Below are 10,020 nucleotides of genomic sequence, written 5' to 3' on the forward strand. Positions count from 1 at the left end.
GTTAGATTTATACACAGCCTAAAGCTCTCCTGGTTCCTAGCTTAAATAGCCATCCACAAGTCTGGATTTATTTGTCCCTTAAAAACCAAAGGTATTGCGGGTGCAGTTGTGCATGCTTGTAATCCTGGTGGCTTGGAAGGCTAAGGCAGAAGGATTTCAAGTTCAAAGCCAGCCTCAGCAAAGGCAAAGTGCCAAGCATCTCAGTGAGACCCTATTTCTAAATAAAATACAAAATAGGGCTGGGGATGTGGCTCAGTGGCTGAGTGTCCCTGAGTTCAATCCCAAATATACCCCACCCACCCCCAACCCACCACCAAAACAAAACGAAAAAACAAAAGGATCAAAAGCTAGGTCCTTTGGGATACAATAGGAAAGCATCAGACACTGAGAAGTTTATAAGTGACACAAACATATTTCTCACAATTCTCGAGGTTGGATGTCTAAGATCATAATCTGTTCTGGTGTGGTCCCTCTTCCTGGGTTCCAATATGTCTGCTTATTATCTCTTCACATGACAGAGAGTGAGATAGCTTTATGGCCTTTTCTTATATCTTATTCATAGGGGCTGTATCCTCATGTTCTAACCGTCTCCCAAACGTTCCTTATACTGTCATCTCAGAGGAAAGGGTTTCAACATATGAATTGGCGGGGGGGGGGGGGAGCATATTCTATTTTATATAGTAATCTTAGTTTTTCATTCTGTCCCTCCAAGGACAGTCTTGCAAGTCTTGATGTAAGGTTTCTCCTAGAGTCTCAATAAAATGCCTGTAGTTGTAGGGATTTGCAGAGGGTGCCCTCTAACATCTGACAGGTATGGAAAGGGTGGTGAAGTCTTCTGTTGGCTAGTATTTTTCCAGAACTGAAAAGCTGTTTTGTGTTAATAAGGTCTGAAATTTGGCAGTAGAAGCACTGCTAGATCCTGAAGGAGCTGAGCATAAAATAAGATATAGCTGCTGCCCCCTGTTGACCAGGTCTCTCCTTGAACCAGCAGCAGACAGACCTATCCAGAGCTCCAAGGGCAACAGGGGCACAGGGTTTTTATGCATACTGATCCTCTTTCCTCATTTTATACAGTGAACCCACCCTTAGTTTCTTTGTATTGAAATCCTAGAGGTTATTAGTGTGGAAGGTAAAGCCTGTATGCCACGGTAAGTTTTCCAAAAGGAAAGGGCAACACAGTGTGGGAGAATTACAAGAAGCTTTCAAACAAGCATTTCTGGCTCTGTGAAGAACCTGGTTAGATAAGAAAACAATAGCAATTGTTTTTGTGTGTTTCGTGTGGCAAAATAAAGATCTCCATTAAATGCCCATCACCATTTTTATTATTCCAAAATGTTGTGAACAACCAATAAAAAAAAAAAAGAGAGAACACATAAATGCCCATCTCACTTTGAGTTGTCTACAAAAGGCCAAAGGGGTAAGTACAGCTGCATCAAGGCAGAAAATTCTAATTTAGTAAATCTAGTTGTTAACATTTTGGAATATTTTCATGCTTGTTGTCAATTGGTCATTGCTTTTAGTAACCCAAGTACTAACTTCTCCACCACAACCCACCAGCATTACCACATTCCTGGTTCCTTCCTTACCCATTCTGGCTCCTTCCCAAAATGCCTTCAGTGACTAAAACCACAGGCATCTACCTTGTGACCAGACAGGACCTTTGCCATATTGTCTGTTAATTACTTTGACTATCACTTCTGTAGTAAATATTTCCAGTTCAGACATTTTAGAGAAAAGAGAGTATTTGTTTGAGGATTAAACAATGAGGAATAGTTACAATTATGGAATCAAGTTTGTAATAGAAGCAATCAGAAGAGACAAGAATCTTGAGAATACAATGTTTCAGATACATTTCAGGAAGGAAATGAGGAAAGAAATGAGGGGGTGGTTGGCACTTCCTCTTAGCTCACTACCCATTGAGCTGATAAACATTAAGTCACTGTACCAATGCTGCAGATGTATAAGAAAGCATGTTCCTGCCTTCAAGGAACATATAGTTAAATTGAGGAGAAGATGGAATGGAAAGAAATATTAAGGAGTATGAGGAATGTGGATTATTAAGAGTAATAAAGAGCACAGAGCAGAAGTGGTTATAGCAAAAGCTGTCTAACTATGAGATCTGAATCAGGAGTTGGCTGATTTATCTGAAAAGTTGTACATAGAGCAAAATTACAAATTATGATTAATTGTGATAAAAATATTCTGTTTTAACTTAAGCATAGTAGTATGTATTCATTCACTTTCATGTTGTAGAGTGAAAGGCTGAACAAAGAAACACTTCCACCTTCAAGGAGGTGTCTTCCCTTTAGGAAACTAGGATTGCCACAGAGAGGGGTCTCTGGGCATTTTTCATTCTTCCCTACTGGGCACAGCAATGCATTACCCTTTTCCTCTGCCATGTCTGGAGACACACACAGATATAATCTTTTTTTAATTTGTTATAATTAATTATACATGACAGAAGAATGCATTTTGATTCATTGTACACAAATGGAGCACAACTTTCATTTCTCTGATTGCACATGTTGTAGAGTCGCACCACATGTGCAGTCATACATGTACCTAGGGTAATGATGTTCATCTCATTCCACCATCTTTTCTGCCCCATACCCCCTCCTCTCCAGTCCTCCCCTTTGCCCAAACAAAATTCCTCCCTCCACCCCACCCCCATTATGGATCAGCATCCACTTATCAGAGAAAACATTTGGCCTTTGATTTTTTTGGGGGGATTGGCTTACATGAATTTAGCATGATATTCTCCAACTCCACCCATTTTCCTGCAAATGCGGTAATTTTGTTCTCTTTTAATGCTGAGTAATATTCCATTCTGTATATATACCACAATTTCTTTATCCATTCATCTACTGAAGAGCATCTAGGTTGGTTCCACAGTTTAGCTATTGTGAATTGAGTACTATGAACATTGATGTGGCTGCTTCTCTATAGTATATTGACTTTAAGTCCTTTGAGTATAGACCAAGGAGTGGGATAGCTGGGCCAAATGGTGGTTTCATTCCTAGTTTTTTGAGGAATCTCCATACTGCTTTCCATAGTGGTTGTTCCAATTCGCAGTCCACCAGCAATGTATGAGTGTTCCTTTTCCCCTACATCCTCACCAACACTTATTATTGCTTATATTCTTGATGATTGCCATTCTGACTGGAGTGAGAGAAATGCAAATCCAAACTACTCTGAGAGACAGAATCTTTTTGGTTGGCAAGGCTCTAGATTCATGGGAGTCAGAGAAAGGCCTGATCTGGAGATAACCCAGAGATCTTGGATTTTCAGGTTGTGGAGATAATTGTATGGGATTTGGGGCTGTCTTCCTAGGGGAGAAGGTGAGTGTGTTCCATGGGGAAGAAGTGGGAGAGAAGGGGATGTTTGCCAATCAAATACCCAAGTATTTCCCCACATTTCCCAGCACTTTTGCTGTTGATTGAGAAATAGTTCTGGCCATTGTACTGAATGATGATTTTAACATTGATTGGGTTATTCTCCATGCTCCTGTGTGCCAGGCTATAGCAGAGGGGATGTTACAGAACTATGCCATTAGTTCAGGATATGCCTGAGCCCCTTGCCAACATGCTTGGGACATAGAATGAGAGTGACAAACTCTATTGGGTTAAGCCATGGAGACTTCCTGGTGGACTTCGTACCACAATATTACCCACCCTTTCCCAACTGATACACGTGTACTGCTTTTGTTTTTGTGCCTCAAGTACTCACCTACCTAGTCTCAAAATCTGTTCCTTCAGTGACCTAAAGAGGAAAAAAACCTTCTTTGTTAGGATCAGTAGAGAAACACCAACTCCCCCATCTTCCTTCCTATTTCTACCAGGATGCCTCTAATGGCAAGAAATAAAACTTGCTCTTTATTCCTTTCTGGGCCTTAATGGCAGCATTAAGAGTGAGAGGATGGTGAGTAGGTGCCAAGAAGACTCTCCTATAAGAGCAAGAACCTTCACTGCCAAAGGCACAGTTCTGTTTTTCCACCTTGATATCAAATAGATGGGCCAGCTTGGACAAACTAGCATTCAGTTGCAGTGTGATGATGAACTGAAGACCAAAGGATATCTCTCCAATTTCCAGGTACCACATGAGGACCTAGAATGTCATGTAACTCTAGAGATGCCATAGGAATATTAAAATAGGATTGAAGTTAGAATTTTCACCATCCTAGTGACTTGAGGATGTTTGTTTTATTTTAGGGAAAAATATAATGGGCTATTTCTTAAATTCAGGATTCTGTAGTAAAACACATAATCCAGAGGGTTTTTTTTTCAATCATTTACAGATAAAGCACTGTGACTTTATCTAGTAAAATAACTACTTTTTTGTTTTTCTGGAGTTGTTGAGAAAAAGTGAAAAATAATCCATTCCATTAGATAATGATAAATTTTGCTGCTTAACAATGAGAAGAGATGAAAACTATAGAAACACGGTTCATACTTGCATTTCTTTTTAAATTTATTGATTTAAAAAAATAAATGACAGCAGAATGCATTACAATTCTTTTTTTTATTTTATTGTTGGTTATTCAAAACATTACATAGTTCTTAATATACCATATTTCACAGATTGATTCAAGTGGGTTATGAACACCCATTTTTACCCCGTATACAGATTGCTGTGTCACATCAGTTACATTTCCATTGATTTACAAATTGCCTTTCTAGTGACTGATGTATTCTGCTGTCTATCCCATTCTCCATACAATTCTTATTACATGTATACAGCACAATTTTTATATCTCTGGTTGTATATAAAGTATGTTGACACCAATTTGTGTCTTCATACATGTACTTTGGATGATGATATCTATCACATTCCACCATCCTTGCTTCATACTTGCATTTCTTATAACACCAAGTACAAATAAACCCACTACTGCTTAGACTGTTGCATTTCTTAAAAACTAAATCTTCCATAGTTATTTCATGAGTTGATTACTTCTTGTCTATTGGCTAATTGGTAATATATCCAAATAATTTCTGCAATGTAGTTGTACTAAGTAATTGCATTTTTATCATTTTAGTGTTATATCTGACAGTATTATATTTAGATCTTTTGCATCCACCAATATACAGGGATTGACTTAGTTGTAAATTTATTTTTTGTGTTGTTATCTTTGTTATACATGTTGATATTGATTACATATTAGAGCACTTCATTTAGAAATTGGTTCAAGATTATAGTATCAAATGGCTTGATTAATGATTAATTAATCATCAATTAATTAATGATTAATGTGTCACTCTGCTTCTTATTTGTCAAGAGACCTCTCAGGCCTGGATATTTTAAAATTTAGGACTTTGGGTTAGGTGTCCTGACTTGAATGAAGATTCTGAGATGAATAACCTCCTCAGATCCCAGAGAGCCTATGGTCATATCTTTATGTTAATGTCAATCTAAGTGGATTCCCTAGGATATAATAATTCTATTAGTGAGATTTGAAAGAGATTCATCAGAGTTTGAGAAGGTGAGTTAGAGATTGGGAAATATGATGATTCAATGGGGCAAAGAGTTATGATGAGAAGTTACAGTTTGGATTAGAAGTTAAGGGAAACCAAAACTACTGTATATATTTAAAAATGGATAGTTCTCTTTTGATTGTTGTTTTTGCTATGGTGGTGAGGTTGGGAATTGAACCCAGAGTTTTACATGTGCTATGCAAGATCTCTACTACCAAGCCACCCCCCACCCCAAATGAAGAGTTTTAATATAGCTAATTAGACTTATTGTCTTTCAGTTACCTCCATGTTTCCTGTTTGCCTTATTAAATTTACTGATTCCTGTTTAATATATTGACTGTATTCAGTTTTCTCTGTTAAAAATACTTCCCCTGATTTCTCTTTCCAGGAGTGAACCTTAACTGAAACAACAATACTAAGAGAAACAAACTATACCATTTGTTGTATAGCAGATGAAATATGTAATACTTAATCTATTGGTGAGGCTTTGGAGAAACAAACAAACCCAATTATTGATGGTGGGATATACAATGTTCTACTGGGGAGGGATAATGTGTATATGAGCATTTACTCTTTGATGAAAAAATTATGCTTCTAGAAGTTGTTTATAAGACACAGTACCAGAAATATGAAATAACATACATACTTAGCAGCATATTTTTATAGAAGCATTCATTTCTCACTATATGACATTTGGCTGTAATGCAAATATATTTGTTTTATGATGGATTCATTTTTCATGGTGCCCTCAAGACTGTTTGTGCTGTAGTTGGATCACAATTCTCATTTTCAGGGATGAGTCCAGAAACATGTTAGTAAGTGCTCTTGAGTAGGTTGAGTGTCACCATTAATGCAAACCTGCAAATTAAATTCCTAGGCTCAATAGGAAACACTTCCAACCCAGTGAGGTCTCTGTAAGGTACTTATGCTTTCTACACTTTACATTACCTCAAATTGTCACTAGATGGCAGCAAAGGAGATATAATGGAAACCGTTCTGTAGTTTATCTGCATTCAACTTGTTTTTTCCATTGATATTACCATAATCAAAACATTGAAAACTTTGAGAATACTTTTTACATTTGAGACTCAGAAAAATATTTTTGAAGATACAAGCATAATTTAAAAAGTCAAGCAAATGTTAATCAAATTACCTGAGTGCCATTTCCATTTCCACTGTTGAATAACTTATGGGACACAGAGTGATGGGTAAGTCCTTTTCTTATTCTGGTAGAAGAAGAAAAGAAATGATCTATAATGTTATCTAAACAAAGCATGGCTATTTTATCAGCTTCTGTCTGCTCTCCTCTATAATCATTTGTTTAAGATTTATCTACATTTATCTTCCCAATTTCCTCACCTGGCCTTCTCCCCTCAATTCATTCCCATCAAGTTTTTATCTACCTCTTTACTTAGAAACATGCTTTCCCAAATTCTGCATGGAAATTTATAAAGAGGAGTGTACAAAAGAAGAAAGAACAGAGCTCAAGGCCAAAGCCCTTGGGGACTCTTGAGAAATGGAATGCAATTGCTGAGACTGATGAAGGGGCTTTAGAGTAGGGAGAAGAGTTTATTTTCAGAGTTATAAGCTGCTTGAACTTATTATGTATATGCACAATACTTACAACTAAAATATAAATTCTGACTAAATTATATTCCAGTAGCAAAGGGTTGATTGGGAACTGCCTGGGCAAATAGGAGGGTGGGGGGAGTCACAAAGCAATGCTTCAGTGCTTTATCTACTTAGTCTGGTGGAAGAGAAATTTGCATAGCATTGCATTTTGTAAGCATATCATCTCATCCAGAACCTATTCTTTTAAGCATTTTCCTTGCTTCCAAAAGTCTGAATCATATCACAGAGTCCGTGCCTATGAATGTATTAGTGCAGATCTGTCATGGGGATCTAGAATGTAAGAGGCAGTGTGATTTAAGAGAAAAATGTTTGAATTAGAATTATCAGTCCTGGGTTCTAGATCTAGTTCTGCTGTAAAATATTTATGTGTCCTTAGGCAAATAGTTTTTCCTTTCTGATCCTAAGTCTTCTTTATGTATCTAATTAAACAATATTTGGCAATTAAACTAGTTATTTCAGTTATGACTATGGCTAAAAGCTGCTGAAACAAACTAACTCAAGTAAAATAAAGAGAAAGATGATTGAAGAAAGAATTAAACCATCAGAGTTTAGGATAGAGGGAGTCAGGGCAGCCTAGGGTATCTCAAAATTATGGGTGGACTCCTTAGGAGACTACCATTAGAAATTCTCAGATCTAACTACCTCAGACTGATGGCTTTTATGAAAGGGCTCCTTCCTGTCTTCAATGTGTGTGTTTGCAGTGTGTAGGAATGTCATTTCTACCAACAATAAAGAAGGAAAGAAAGGGTGGGAGAGAAGAAAATAAAAACAAAAAACAAATGGAATTTATACTCCTGAAACATATAAATTATCTCCAAAGGCAATTTTCAAAATTTCAAATTGGTGATCTAACAATATTTTGATTAAGGCTAGCATTACAACATAAGTTTTTTCTTTGTTTTTGCACTCCCATGTTTATTATAGTACTATTGTCATTATCCAAGAGATGGAAACAACCTAAGTGTACACAAACTGATAATTAAGAAAATGGGGCAAATATACACAGAGGAATATTATTCACCCACAAAGTGGAGAAAATCCTGTAGTTTGCTACCAAACAGTTGGGACTGGAGGTGATTATGTTAAGTAAACATGCAAAGAATGACAACTTTCACATGATCTCACTCATACGTGGAATATAAGAAAGTCAACCTCATAGAAATTAAGAGTAAAATAGTTGTTACCTGAAGTTGGGAAGAATGGGAGAGGGAGGGATGGGGAAAAGTTAGCCAACAAGTAATAAGTTATTGTTGCATAGAAAAATTAAGCTAGGATTCTCCATCTTTTAAAATTTGCTTTTGTAGGGTTTTGTCAAATTCCATTTTTATCTGAAAATATATCAATTTTAGTCTTTTTCTATAATATTATTACTGAGTATTAAAAGTAACTTTTCATGTTAAAATATTCTCTTTCAGCATGTTTTTTATTTGTTCTAATTAGCTATACATGATAGTAGAATGCATTTTCATTCATTGTACACAAATGGAGAACAACTTTTCATTTTTCTGATTGTACACATGTAGAATCACACCGTTCATGCAATCATACATGTACCTAGGGTAATGATGTCATTCTACCACCTCCACTCAACCCATTTGCCCAGTCCAAAGTTCCTCCATTCTTCCCATGAATCAGCATCCACTTATCAGAGAAAACATCTGGCTTTTGGTTTTGGGGGATTGCTTACTTCACTTAGCATGATATTCTCCAACTCAGTTCATATTCTCCAACTCAGTTCATTTAGTTGCACACTCCATAATTTTATTCTTTTATAATGCTTAGTAATATTCCATTCTCTCTCTCTCTCTCTCTCTCTCTCTCTCTCTCTCTCTCTCTCTATATATATATATATATATATATATATATATCTCAGTTTCTCTCTCTCTCTCTCTCTCTCTCTCTCTCTCTATATATATATATATATATATATATATATATATATATATATATATATCCAGTTTCTTTAATCATTCATCTGGTGAAGGGCACCTAGGTTGGTTTCAGAGTTTAGCTATTGTGAATTGAACTGTTATAAATATTGATGTGGCTGCGTCACTATAGTGTGCTGATTTTAAGTCCTCTGATATAGACCGAGGAGTGGGGTAGGTGGGTCAAATGGTGGTTTCATTTAAACTTTTCTAAGGAATCTCCATACTGCTTTCAATAATGGTTGCACCAATTTGCAGTCCCACTAGCAATGTATGATTGTGCTTTTTCCCCACATCCTCACCAAAACTTACTGTTGCTTTTACTCTTAATAACTGCCATTCTGACTGGAGTGAGATGAAATCTTACACTAGTTTTGATTTGCATTTCTATAATTGCTAGAGATGTTGAACATTTTTTCATATATTTGTTGATTGATTATGTATCTTCTTCTGAGAAGTGTCTGTTCAGTTCCTTGCCCATTTATTGATTGGGTTATTTGTTTTTTTGGTGTTAAGTTTTTTGAGTGCTGGAAATTAGTGCTCTGTCTTCTGTGTGTGTGCTAAAGACTTTCTCCCATTCTATAGGCTCTCCTTTCGCATTATTGATTGTTTATTTTGCTGAGAAGCAGCTTTTTAGTTTAAATCCATCCCATTTATTGATTCTTGATTTTATTTCTTGGGCTTTAAGAGTTTTGTTAAGCAAGTCAGTTCCTAATCCAATGTGGTGAAGATTTGGGCCTACTTTTTCTTCTTTAGGTGTAGGGTCTCTGGTCTAATTCCTAGGTCCTTCATCCACTTTGAGTTGAGTTTTGTGCATGGTGACAGGGGTTTAATTTCATTTTGCTGCATATGGATTTCCAGTTTTTCCAGCACCATTTGTTCTATTTAAACAATGTATTATTTTGATTTTTGATCCTCACTAATGGGACCCCTTCCCCCAATATCGTGAAAGCATTCTAATTTTCTGTTACTTGTAAGTCCAGATGCAC

Source organism: Spermophilus citellus, assembly GCF_964194105.1.
Source record: "Spermophilus citellus genome assembly, chromosome: 15".
In the NCBI taxonomy this organism is placed as follows: domain Eukaryota; kingdom Metazoa; phylum Chordata; class Mammalia; order Rodentia; family Sciuridae; genus Spermophilus; species Spermophilus citellus.